Source organism: Hordeum vulgare, chromosome 4H (assembly GCF_904849725.1).
Source record: "Hordeum vulgare subsp. vulgare chromosome 4H, MorexV3_pseudomolecules_assembly, whole genome shotgun sequence".
NCBI lineage: Eukaryota > Viridiplantae > Streptophyta > Magnoliopsida > Poales > Poaceae > Hordeum > Hordeum vulgare.
The window spans coordinates 550,958,818-550,973,259 of record NC_058521.1 but is presented as its reverse complement, the minus strand read 5'-3'; the positions used below and the strand labels follow the sequence as shown (position 1 = coordinate 550,973,259).

At 49.8% G+C, this 14,442-nt stretch overlaps 1 pseudogene; it reads right to left on the bottom strand.

Moving 5' to 3' along the window:
- Positions 1-1,796: 1,796 nt before the first annotated feature.
- The window catches only part of LOC123450738, a 98,512-nt pseudogene continuing 85,866 nt past the window's right edge, over positions 1,797-14,442 (bottom strand).

Sequence of the window (14,442 nt, the reverse complement as noted above, 5' to 3'; positions counted from 1 at the left end):
GCATTATCGCCATCATCCAAAACCAACTCTTCCGCACAGCACACCCCTGCAACCATCGGATCGAAGTCCCCTGTGCCCTCCTAAATGTACACATGCTCTTCACGATTTGCAATCTGGCCCCACAACAGCATGGTTAGCAATACGAAAATGATGAGCCTGTATATTTTTTTGAACCGCATATAAGTTTTAGTACAGAAGCTTATAGTTAACCTGTGTACCATCTCGGCTATCATCCACCGCACACCTTGCTATCGGACCTTGTCTGAGCACACTAGCCTTTAGATAATAGCAGCTTTTTTTAGTTAAACCCAGAAAATAAGCAGAAACTTTTCTTTCAAGGATGTAGTTTAAAAACCTCATCAATGGCGGTAGCTAGCGAAGAAGAATGGGAAGCTTCATGTGGGACCGGCAGTACATTACCACCACCATCAAGCTGCAAGCCAAAAAAATTAAGTCTATTAAGATACACGTGGTATATTTTGTCTGCACTCTTTACTAACTAGGAAAACTGTCCTATAACTCACTACGAGCGAGCTTGCCACCCAGGTCGAAGCTGATAAAATCGTCAAGCCAGACGGCATGTTGGTGTTGCTGCTGGGCGCCACCAAATTCGTTTTGGCTGAGGTTTTCGGCCAACCCCGCCACCTCCTTAAATAGAAACAGAAAATTTCTTAGTTTCCCTCCAATTCTATAGTTTTGAATTTCAAATCCCAAACGCTCTCACAGGTGAAAGCTTAAATCCTCGGTAACAACAACTAGAGAAGGTATTTTTTATTCACAATCTGTACCTATACACAGTACGCCGGCGTGCCGCATGCACACCACATCACAGTACAGATGCAATAAATGCATAGCCATTGCATGTACACGCCAACCCGCCCATGTGTTCTCCTCTGCTTTCTGTACACGTCGTAGTTGTAATTAATCAAGCGGGGAAAAAGTCCAATGAGAAGGGGTTGCGGCAGCGGCGCAGACCACGCCCGCGTGTTCTCCTCTCTATCTGTGCTCTGTCATAATCTTTGCTTTCCAATCAATCCCTCGGTACAGATTCCCGACCCGGCCTCGGTAGAACTCAAGCACGCTTGCCTGTCGCGCACGCACAGGGGTCGATCTGGTGCATTAATAGGAGATATTTTCACCAGTGTACCAAGTATCACATCGCACAGCGTGCCAACAGTGCCAAGCGCATGGGCTGCAGTGCATGGCACAGGTATGACCAGTCCACTCACCATTATCGCCATCAACCGGACCCATGTCTATCTTGTAGCGCAAGCCTCCAACCATCCGATCCATCTACCAAGTGACCCCTTCCCAGAATGCATGTTGTCCACTAATCGGCACCCTGCCTCACACAAGCGTCTGTATATTTTTTCTCCCACAAACCTTGTCCGAAAAATGTTACCCCTACAAGCACACATCAGGCAATGTTTTGTTTTGAAATCGATGCCAAACAGGATTGGTGTATGCTTCAATTCTAGGTCAACAATGCATGCGTTTTTTCAACAACGATAAAACATAGCATGAAACATGTACATATAGCAGTTTCCATAAAATATGAACTTCCTATTTTTCCGATATAAGTACACGCATTCAACGTTATAGGATTTATCGAGGACTCATGTCACAATAGAAGCATAAAAATTCTCAGAACCAATATAAGTACAAAATTCGCAATTACATAAATCATAGCAACGTTACGTTGCCATCAAATATTCTGGCACACTACCTTAATACGAAACCAACATAAATTGTTTGTGCGCACCTGCCATAACTTTTTTTTAGAAAATGCGACGTGCCTAAAGGAAATCCGGCTCGAAAGGATCAACAATTTTGCCGCAAGCAGTCTTTCAGTGACCAATCACTCCACATTTTCCACACTTCGGCAACCTCCTTGAGGCTTTGGGTATATCACTTCGATCAGGGCAAGTTGTACTTTTGTGACCCTCACCCCGACATATGGTGCAAAATCTAGACCTCTTCAGCTTCTCTTCATATGGAGCCTTCTCTCTGCTTGAAGACGGCCTCCCCGCTGACCGTTTCGACTTTGCGGGAGCAATTCCTGAACAGTTTGATAGTTCCGGCACACGATCAACCATATTGTTGCCATCAACAGCTGTCTCGCGATCTTCAAGTCCCATACCATCCTTATCCTGACTTAGAGGCAGTAGGGTTTTATAAACTTCCTTCATCATTGCCGTGAAAACTTCAAAACATTTCACATTTATGTCACCGAGCCGCACGCAATCCAAAGCTTGAATGTACATAGTATGATGCATGTATGTATTGCTAGCAGGAGGCCCACTGTCTCTTTGGTACCGGACAAGTCGCTCAGGCAAGATATCCCGTGCATCCCTCGTCCATCGCTTCAATATATGCTTTGTTGGTATTCTGCTAAGCCGCAACTCAATCATGACTTGTCACAGTTCAAAACGATATTAGTTCCGAGCACAATCATGTCTTTTCATATAAACCGTAAATTTATCTTGTTCCACGTATGTCATGAAACTTACTATTAACGAATGGCAACAGACCATGCCAGAGTGCTCAAATGACCCGCATTCACAGATAAAAAATGATTTGTCATCGTTCACTTTAACTATGAACTCAACTTTGCTCCATCTCGCACGTGTTGCTGCATCAACATGGGTTAGCTTATAAATTGCCATAGGCTGGACTACATCAACTACGTATGCACCAGCCTTGTAGAGAGCTTCCCCAAACTGCTCAAACATAGCCCTCGTGTAAATTTTGCTTGCATGTCTCTCAATTGGCAGGTTAAATCTTAATGACACTCCACTCTGCATACATGTAATATATTTTGTTAGATCTCTTTTACCAAGGGAAAACTAAAGTTGCTACCAGATGACCGACCACACTACGCGGTAACGCTAACTAACCAGTGAGGTGCGCTTCTCCTGGTAGCTTTCTTCAGAATCTCTGTCAAATTGTAGTTTTTCATATTGGCGTAGGAATAGATGCATAGGGCAGCCAGGCGGAACATACCCCTTCAGCATGTGATTTGCACTCTCACTCCGTTGCGTGCTTGTCATTTTTGCACAGAACACTCCCCTAAAATACGGCTTCGCCCATTTGTGACGCACCTCGTAAATTTGTGTCAGAATTGGATGTTTCTTGAGCGAGTACTTCTCCAGCATTGCAACCCACCCACCTTCAAACTCTTCTCCGGTCACCATGTGATGGACCAACTTGTGAAACTCGGTCTTGAAATCACTATTCTTCCCCCACAATGCGCCCATTGATTCTTTCGCTTTTTCAACACGTGCCACTTACACCACCTGTGCACTGTATTTGGCAGCTCTGCCTCAATCGCCAATTCCATCGAACGAGCCTGATCTGAAATAACATCCATTGGTAAGATGCGAGATGTAAGCATTCACAAAAGAGACATTAAATGACGAGCTTGTGTTAAGAAAGACAATCCAACATAAGACATACCAGTAAGTATCGTCTGTGGATGCTTCCCACCAACCATTCTAATGAACTCACGAAATACCCATCTGAATGTATCCTCTTTCTCATCCCTAAGCATCCCTCCACCAAAAATTATACTCTGGAAATGGTTGTTCACACCAACAAATAATCCAAATGGCATATCGTATAAGTTTGTCAGATATGTTGTGTTGAACGTTATAGCATCTCCAAAACACATGAATTGGTCGATGCTATTACCATTCACCCACATAAGTGTCTTTATCCTGCTCTCCTCGTCAACCTGAACAATATAATTGAACGTCGGGTCATTTGCCTTCATCTCAGACAGTATGTCCATTGTTTTCCTGGAATCAGAATCACTCTGCTCCTTATTAATCTTGCCACACAGTGTCTTTAACGCCCTCTTGGTGAATGGAACATTTTCGATACACCCAAAAAAACTTCCAACTATACTGAAGACCTTTCCAAGACTAACATTGTTTTGCCTTAGAGCTGTGTAACCAAATCTTTAGTGTAACGGTCAATGTGTCTGTGAGATTGCCAGTGCATTTTTTCGCCACACGTCATCGAGAGAGGGTGGTTGTGTGATGAGCAATGCTCACATATGTACCACCCATTGTCTTCCGACCTTAATAGCCTGATCATAGCATTGAACCCACACCTGGATGATCTAGTGTTATCTTTCACCGGCTTCCCGTGAAAAAATAGAAAATTATACAAACCAATAAATTCCGTGGTATCCAATGTAACGGAATAACTAGCAAGACAGCGAAACAAAGACCAACCGCACAGCCGCACACAATCTCTTGCATGCACCTTGACCGGTTAACATTCAGCCGGCTTTTTGATAGCCTAATACCAAAACCAACCTCCCATGAATATAAATTATAGAAATTGTAAGCCTCGTCTATGGAGTCGAACGAGGTTCCAATAACAGGGTTGGCAACATTCACATCGCGCTTGGTTATGTATGCTCTCACTGATAATTCCAAAGCACTATTCCTCGCTGCACTCATTTCCCTTTCGACGGGTGCCTTGCCAATCCTAACCCTTGTATATACAATTAAAGAAAAATGTCAGGCAGATAAAACAAACAAAGAAAACATTAGCCGATTTATTGTTATTAAGACCAACCCAACACAAAAATTCTACATCCAAACACAAAACAACAAAAACACAGGCTATCACGCAGCATTCAACAAAGTCACATAGTTTGAAAAAATTGCAACTACCTTCTCATTTGATATCATCTATTTACGGCTAAATTACATTTACAAGTTCAAATAGGAAAAGCTATCCAATCAAATTTTAATTTACAAGAGCATTCTATTAGATCAAAAAGCAGAACGGCAGAGCCATCAAACAAAACACACACGTCATATGGAATCCATCGAGTACCATGCATCAAACTAAAACTACGAATTCAACCCCCTCGACTATTGATGTGTTTTCCATAAAATGCTTACAAGACCAGGCCATTCATGAAGTCACAACCACATCGGAATTAGTTACTTACAGCCTTGCAGGCTCAAAATTAATTTGACGTCAAACTAAATCCATACTCCGAATCAAAAATTAGAAAGCTCTTAGTTTGTATATTCATAACCATTGTATATTTTTAAATATTGACTACAACTCCAGTGCGACAAAGCATATATGGAAAGTACTTAGAATATGCCACCAGCACACAAAAACTGAGACACAATCAAATTGCTCACAGCATTTCAGTTCGAAGCAAGTAAGAAATGGATCTTTTTGGAAACAAATGAAAAATGAGCGCCTTCGAGGACAATACCTCCTAGTCCAGCCGCTGGTTGCTTCCGTGCATCTGGCACTGAATCCGACACTTGCTCCGTCGTCCAGGAAGTCCTTCCCATGTATTTCTTCTCCAACAGCTATGCTCATAGAAGCCTGAGACTCACCCGGATGAGCAGAACATACTGGACCGGAAGCAATGGGATCAAGGCTGCAGATCCAGGGAAAAACGCATGAGATCTGAGATTTTTTATTAGCCGCAGACATTTCCCCCTTGGGGGAAAGCACGACGCAGCGGATCCGGCGACAAATGCTAGAGAAATACTTGAAGGATTTGTTACCTGGGCGCTCCATGACACATCTCTCCCATCGACTGGTCCATTGGGGGAGCGGACGGAGCTGCGCCCCAGGTTGACGAAGAAGAGCTAGTGGGCAGAGCAAATGGGATCCCCTTAGGTTAACGATTAGGTAAGCGCTCCGTCTGCTGGGTACATACACGGTCACAAGTCATGTTCCAAAAGATCACGTCATGCTCTGAAACACTTCATGCAAATGGACCAATGTGTCAAACACTTGTACCAAGTAGCTACGCCTACACAATCTAGCTCCTAATGCTAGCCCGACCTGCCAGGGGACACCGACGCGACAGTTCATGATCCACACGCATGGCTCAACGTAGCAGATATAGAGCACCGAGGTGCTCGGTCACACAAACTTCACACTCGTGATCTCGTTCATTTTCTATGAGTAATGCTACAACTACGGACAGTGTACCACGATGTTTACGGACTAAGCAGAGATGGGTTGTGTTGATTGGTCTAGGATGAAGCGGGCCCGCCCTGAAAATCAGGGGGGTGTGATTAGTGAAGGGAGAAAGATTAGCCCGTTAAACTCTGTAGAAATCTTCCGTAACTCTAGCATTTTTGCTTTTCTATCATGCCAAACTGATTTGAACGGGTTCAGGGTTGACATTAGCAGGGATAGATAAGTATAAGGTATCGATTTCAGGCATTAGGGCATGTACAATGATGTTATCTTAAAAATGTCATATAGGATAAATGATGAGGTGGAGAAGAGAGAACTTGCCTTTTCTTATTTAAGAGAAGACAAGAGGTGCTCTCTTAGCACAATATGTCTCATCATATTTTTAGAAATAATTAATTATAGAAGATAAGGTTAAGAGATGATTCATTATAGACTTTCTTTTTTGTCATCTCTAAATTATAATGCAAAATTTAAAAATAAAACTATCTTATCAATCATTGTACATGCCCTTAAAAGGTTCGTCAATGACGTACCTAGCTCATTAGGTCAGGTGGGCCAGCAATGATATAGTACATGCATTTTTTAGCTTTATAATAATATAGATGTAATTTTCAAATCTTAGGATGGACCATAGCCCATCCTGACCGCCATCTACCTCCGTCACTGAAAAGGTTCGGGTTCGATTTCAACAGGGCGTATGAAATCAAGGTTTAAAATAGGTTTTACTCACACGCGGTAGTCCTCGGTCGAGAGATGGCCACCGGGAAGCGGATCAACGGATGCGCGAAACGGGAGACACGGTCATCGGTCAGGATCAGCATCAGCCGGCACACTGTCGCGAACGGTTTTGCAGTCTAGGCAGTGAGCCGGAACGCCGACACGTCGTGCCTGGAGCGCGTCTCGGACGCAATCTCCTCAATGAGACAGAACGGCGCGAGCAGGGTGAGCGCGGAAGAAGGACACCAAGCGTGGTCCGGATTGGAATCCCGCGCATCTCGACGCGGACGCGGATCCCCTCCCCGCCGGCTGAGCCTGCACATTAATAATGGATCACAAATCACTAATGTTACTCCCTGTTTTTTCTCAGGCACGCGCAAACATCACCCAAGTTCACTTTCTCCCGTAAAGTCGAGACGATGGCCCTAACATACATTGATTCTGGCGGCAATTGGTTCCGGATCAGCAAAGTGCTCCCGAGCAGGTTCTCCCTCTCCTTCACTGAAAAAGTTCATCAGTGCTGCCGACTGTAGTGTAATCTAACAACATGGGACTTAATAATTTACAGTGTCAAGTCATACTAACTCAGAACATCTGATCTGATGCTGGTCGTCTTGTAGATCCTCCTGTGCTGTGCTAGAACAAGGACAATATCGGCGAGAAGGCGCAGCGGGTCGTCAACTTCGCCGAGAGGGGCCTCCGTTCACGATAGCGCTGACACCATCCGCAAGGCCCTGGATCTCGGCGTGTGCCTGAAGGTGATCTCACCTGGCGATCGCCAAGGAGACCGGCCGGCAGGGCACCTCGGGATGGGGACGAACATGCACCCGTCGACGGCGACGGTGACGGTGCCGGTGGAGGAGCTCGCCGTGTCGTGTTCCCGGAGCACAAGCACGAGATCGGGCGGGGTGACGGGCGACGGCGTGAACGACGCGCCGGCGCTGAAGAAGGCCGACATCGGTACCGCGGTGTCGGACGCGACGGACATCGTGCTCACGCAGCCCGGCCTCGGCGTCATCGTCTGCGCCGTCCTCACCAGCCGCACATCCAAGACACAAGTGATCAACGTCTCTTTCGATCCATCGCGCTCATGTTTCTAAAACTGCAGTTTCACTTCAAGGTCCGGTCTCTGAAGGGTGAAGGAAGACGCCGAGGAGGTGCCGTCGGCGGTGTGTTAAATACTTGTACACATGTATGTCACGTAGATGTATAGATCCACAATTGTAAGATCATGGCCTATCATGTAGGGGTTAGTGAACCTCTTGTATATAAGTGTACTCTTGTCACATAATCAATCAAGGGTGAACATAATCTCTTCAACTTGGTATCAGACACCAGGCACCTCTCATGGACGCGCCCGCCTCCTCCCCTGCGATCGGCGCCGCCACCCACGACGGTTCTTCTACGGCCCCTCTGCTCTTCACCACCCCGGCCGCCCCCATCACCTCGGCCGCCTCTGCGGCCTCCTCCGCGACGACCGTCGCCGCCGCCTCCCACCCCTTTGTCTTCCAGACGAGCGCCTCCTCGCCGGCATCTGGCTCCGTCGCCCCTCGGTCCACCTTCGCGCCCCTCTTCTCCTCCACACCTCCGGCGCCACCTCCACCACCGCGGCATCCTATTTTCAATGACCATATCACCAACCACATCAAGTTTCTCCTCAATCCTGCAGATCACAACTATCACAAATGGAAGTCCTTCTTCCTCATGGTTCTCGTCCGCTACGGCGTCACCTATCTCCTTGATCACCCTCCTCCACCCAACACCGACGCTCGGTACCTTGAGCTCGACGCCCACGTCGCCTTATGGCTCTACGCCACCCTCGCCGACTCCATGGTAGATCATGTCGTCGGTGCCACCACCTCCTTTGCCATCTGGAAGAAGATCCAGGACTACTTCCTCTCCAATCGCGCCGCGCGTTTCATGATCCTCAACCGCCAGTATCGCAATCTCAAACAGGGTGACCTCCCCGTTCCGGAGTATGCCCGCCGCATGAAACTCCTCACGGATGGCCTCGCCGACATTGATCACCCCGTCTCTGAGATCGACCTCACCACGCAGTTCCTCCATGGCATCGACAAGCGTCTCGACACCATCCGTGTCGTGTTGGGCGACCAAGCACTCCCCTTCGACGTCGTCCTCTCTCGGGTCACTCTCGCTTAGGAGTCCATGACCCAGCGTGCCGCCAAGGAAGGCGCCTCGGCGTTCGCCATCCACGGCGGTGGCTCCTCCGCCTCCGCCTCCACCAACTCTAGCGGCGGCAGCCGCGGTCAGGGCGATCGGTCCAACGATCGTGGCTTTGACCGCTCCCAGACCGCACCACATGCTCCTTCCCCGGCGGGTCCTGGCGACCGCAACGGTGATGGTGGTGATCGTGGTCGTGGCCGCGGCCGCGGTCGTGGCCGAGGGCGTGGCCGCACTCCCGCTCCCGCCCCGCCTACGGCTCCCTTCACCGGCTACTTCGCTCGGTACGGCAGGGCTCTCCCTGCTCCGCGCCCTGGTTGGGTACCTCCCAACGCTGCTGGTGTTCTCGGGCCTCGCCCGGGATCTCACGCCCATGCCTACCCGAGCCAGCACGACGTGCCCTAGCCGTCCGCCATGCACTACCCCCAGGCGCTCTACTACCCACCGCCACCACCGTCATGGGATCACGTCGCCATGCTGAATGCCTCCCACAACCACGGTGCTCCTTCGGCCACCCCACCACCGGACTGGTTCCTCGACAGTGGTGCGACCTCACACATCACCGGCAACCCAGGTATCCTCTCCTCGTCTAGTTCTTCGTTAAAGCATTCTGTTCCGTCTACCGTTCTTGTTGGCAATGGGCATCGCCTCCCCATCACCGCCACCGGCTCCACCACTCTATCTCCAACCCCCTTCACACTCTGCAACGTTCTAGTCTCTCCCAACATAGTCACAAATCTCATTTCCGTTCGGCAATTTACTCACGACAATTTGTGCTCTATTGAATTTTACCCTTATGGTTTCATTGTGAAGGATCTTCGCACGCGGAAGGTGCTCCTGATCTCCACTAGCTTCGATGGCCTATACCCACTCTTCGGCTCCCGCACCGACCGGCCTACTGTGATGGCCGCCACCACCTCCATGTCGGACATTTTGCACCAGCGTCTCAGCCACCCAGGCGCCCCGTCGTTCTCCACCATCTCTCGGGACTTTCTTAGCTCATGTCATAAGCCACCACATGTTCCTTGTAATGCTTGCCAACTTGGGCGACAACCACGGCTCCCCTTTTCTTCTTCTCTTAGCAGCTCATCAGCACCATTTGATTTAATTCACTGTGATTTCTGGACATCACCAGTTATAAGTTTTTCTGGCTTTCAATATTACCTGGTTATACTCGTTGATTACACCCACTACTCGTGGTCCTTCCCATTGCGCAACAAATCCGAAACATCCACTGTTTTGCTTCGGTTCTTCACATACGTTCACACACAATTTCACACGATCATCGAAAGCATGCAATGCGACAACGGTGGCGAATTCATCAACAACACCCTCCGCTCCTTCTTCTCCACCAACGGTATAATCTACCGCTTCTCTTGCCCTCACACCTCTCCCCAAAATGGCAAGGCCGAACGGCTCATCCGCACCACTAATGACGTCCTGCGCACCCTCCTGTTTCACGCACGTCTCACACCACCATTTTGGGTGGAAGCCCTTCACACTGCCACCTACCTCCTAAACCGCCGACCATCTCGAGCTATCGCCAACAACACGCCACATTACCTCCTCTACGGCTCACCACTGGCATACGATCATCTTCCGGTCTTCGGATGCCTCTGCTATCCCAACATCTCCGCAACGACAGCCCACAACCCCCCCCCCCCCACGCGCCATCCGCTGCATTTTCTTAGGTTACCCTCTCGAGCACAAAGGCTACCGTTGCTATGACCTCCAAAATCGTCGTGTCATCGTCTCTCGGCATGTTATTTTTGACGAGACAGTCTTTCCATATGAGCCACCCACACCCCCGCCGCATTCTGTTACGTCCACAGACAATCCCGCTGCATGGATCCCACCTACCTCGGCCGCGTCGGATCCCGCACCAGCCCCTGCCGCGCCATCTCCTCGCCGGCCCCATGCAATCCGCTTGGATCACCCGCCCACCAACTACTCCACGGCTCGAGCGACGCCAAAATCGCCACCAACCAACGCATGCACACCACGTACCCCCTCTCCCGCACCTGCCGCCTCTCCCGCCTCCTCCTCGCAGACTGAGCCGCACACCGCACCCACCGGATCCTCCTCGTCCTCCGCACCTGACACACCTGCCTCCCCTGTCCCGGGTCCCATGCAATCCTCCTCGGGCTCTGAGCCGCCCACTCCGCCTGTTCCACGTCGCCCCCGCCAAGACGTTCCCATCACCCCAACTAAAAATAATCACCCCATGCACACACGCTCAAAGGCAGGCTTTTGCATGCCCAAACGGCTGTTCCTCGCCAACACCACTTCCTCTTCCATTTCACCCATACCACCCACATACAAATCTTCCCTCAAAGATTCCCATTGGCGCCAAGCGATGTTAGACGAATATAATGCTCTAATGAACAACTCTACGTGGTCTTTGGTGCCTAAGCCTGCACGGGGGAAGTGGATCTTCAGGCACAAGTTCAACGTGGACGGCTCTCTCTCTCTCGATACAAGGCTCGTTGGGTGGTTCGTGGTTTCACTCAACGAGAAGGTGTGGACTATGACGAAACATTTAGTCCGGTGGTCAAGCCTGCTACGATTCGGGTTGTTCTCAGTCTCGCCACAACCAACTCTTGGCACATCCATCAACTGGATGTCAAGAACGCATTTCTCCACGGTGATCTCCACGAGACGGTCTACTGCTCCCAGCCAGCTGGCTTCGTCGATCCCTCTCAGCCTGATCATGTATGCCTCCTCCGTAAGTCTCTCTATGGGCTCAAACAAGCACCACGCACATGGTTTCTCCGCTTCAAACATTTTTTTGCTTTCCCTAGGGTTTCAGGCATCACACAATGACTCCTCATTATTTATCCTCCATCGCGACTCCACCACTGCATACCTACTCGTGTATGTCGACGACATTATCCTCACCGCCAGCTCACCACAAACACTACACTCTGCATTCGGTCCCTCAAGGCAGAGTTCTCCATGTCTGACTTGGGCGATCTCCACCACTTCCTTGGGATAAATGTCACGCCTAACTCTTCGGGTCTCTTCCTATGCCAACATCAATACACCCTAGAGATCCTTGTAAGAGCCAAAATGCTCAACTGCAAGCCCGTCTCTACACCCATTGACACTAGCTCCAAGTTGTCTTCCTCCTCCGGCGCCATTCTATCCGAACCCACCAAATACAGGAGCTTAGCCGCCGCCCTGCAATACCTCACCCTCACCAGGCCCGACATCTCCTACGCGGTTCAGCAAGTATGCCTCTTTTGCATGCACCGCGTGACGTCCACATGCAATTCGTCAAACGCATCTTATGCTACCTCCAAGGCACTTCTCACTTCGGCATTCACCTCTACAAACCCTCCTCACCCGATCTTGTGGCATATACCGACGCTGATTGGGCCGGCTGCCCGGACACTCGTCGTTTCACGTCCGGGTTTTGTGTCTTCCTCGGCTCGAACATCGTCTCCTGGTCTTCAAAGCGACAGCCAACCATCTCCAGATCAAGTGCGGAAGCTAAATATCGCGGTGTTGCAAACTGCGTTACCGAAACCTGTTGGCTGCGACAACTACTTCACGAGCTACGCCGTCCTCCCCGTCGTGCCACACTTGTATATTTGCGACAACATTAGTGCATCGTACCTCGCCAGCAACCCTGTGCAGCATTAGCGCACCAAGCACGTCGAGATTGATCTCCACTTCGTCAGAGATCGCGTGGCACTTGGAGAAGTTCGGGTTCTACATGTTCCATCATCCTCCCAATATGCGGACATCTTCACGAAGGGTCTACCGTCACAGATATTTCATGACTTTCGATCCAGCCTCAACGTCCTCGCACATGGCGTTCCGGCTGAGGGGGGTGTTAGAATACTTGTACCCATGTATGTCACATAGATGTATAGATGCACAATTATAGGATCATGGCCTGCGTGCCTATCATGTAGGGGTTAGTGGACCTCTTGTATATAAGTGTACTCTTGTCACATAATCAATCAAGGGTGAACATAATCTCTCCAACTCGGTGTACCTGCAGGTGAGCAGCACCAGCTAGGACCTGATATGCGTGACCCGCAGCCGGTGCCTCTCCTTCCTCGATCGGCCGAGGGGGGGCTCTGCTCGTCGTAGCTCAGCTCAGCTGGTAAGGGCGCGTTTGGTTCCCCGCATCGAGTCCAACCAGGCCCGCGTAGGAAGGAAGAGACCTGTTTGGTTACCTGGTTCCACTGTTGGATCTGTATCGCACACTTCTCAAAGCAACCCAAAGCCTGGCTCGTTGGAAACGTTCGGATCGGTGGTTCTCGCGAGCCAGGCTGAGTGCAGCGTGAAGTCGCACGGGCGGGTGCAACGCAAGGGCGAGGGGGGATGGCGGGAGATGGGAAATTTGGCATGTCGTCCCGACGCCAAATTAGCCTCACCCCCTTTTTACTCGCTCACCCATAGCCACTTTCTTCCCTATTGCCTCACCACCAGCGGCGGCTGCGATTTCAGATCTGCGCTAGAGGCGGCGGGGGCGACGACGGCAGCGGAAGAGGCGGCGGCGTTTGCGGCAGATCTGGTGCTCCCCTTGATGTTGGCCATGGCTCCCCCTACGCCGTCCTCGTCTCGGATGCCGGTAAGCAGCACCCCCTCCCCCCTTTGTTAGGTCGGTGGTTAGGCCGTTAGGCAAGGTGTAGGATCGATTTCCCACTGAACGAACCGTCGATGTCGACTAGGTTATGGACGCACAGATGAGTCTGATATTTCAGGCAACGACACTGGTAAGTGTGATTCAGGCATGGATCATGTTCATGCATGAGAGAGTTGTTCGTCGTGTTAGGAGACCTTTGATCCGCTATGGTCCAATGTTTATCCAGGATTAGGAGAGGATCCAAAATCTAAACTACATATACAACTGCAATGACGTCGAGGCTCTGTGGATGCTTCGAATGAAAAGAGCACCATTTGCCAGGCTTGTCGAGACCTTCAGGACCAGGGGCTGCTACAAGAGATCAATGTTCCTCCATGTTGTTGGCCATAACCAAAGGTTCAGGGTCATTCACAACGCGTTCAAGAGATCAATGGAGACCATCTCTAGGTACTTCAAGCAGGTGTTTTTTTGCTGTTGGGGAGCTTAGAGGAGAGATGATCAGGAGACCATCTGGTCAGACTCCACCCAAGATTCGAGGAGCCCAAGATGGTATCCATACTTCAAGGTGAGCATTGACAATATACACTTTTCATGGCTGGATATGCTTGTATTGATCAAGTTGAGCACTAACACAGGCTTGTGATGCCATTTTCAGGATTGCATTGGGGCAATAGATGGTACTCATGTCACTTCGAGAGTTCCTAGGTCACTACACAAGCCATAATGTGTTTGCTGCTGTTGACTTTGATCTGAAGTTCACATATGTGATGGCTGGCTGGAAGGGGTCAGCGCACGATGCTAACATTCTCAGTGATAGCATGACTCGACCTGATGGGATCAACATCCCCAACGGCAAGTTCTACCTTGGAGATGCTGGCTATGCATGTTAGTCGGGTGTTCTTCCACCCTTGAGGAAAACCAGGTACCATTTTAATGAGTTCAATGGTAGGAATTATCCTAGGACTGCACAA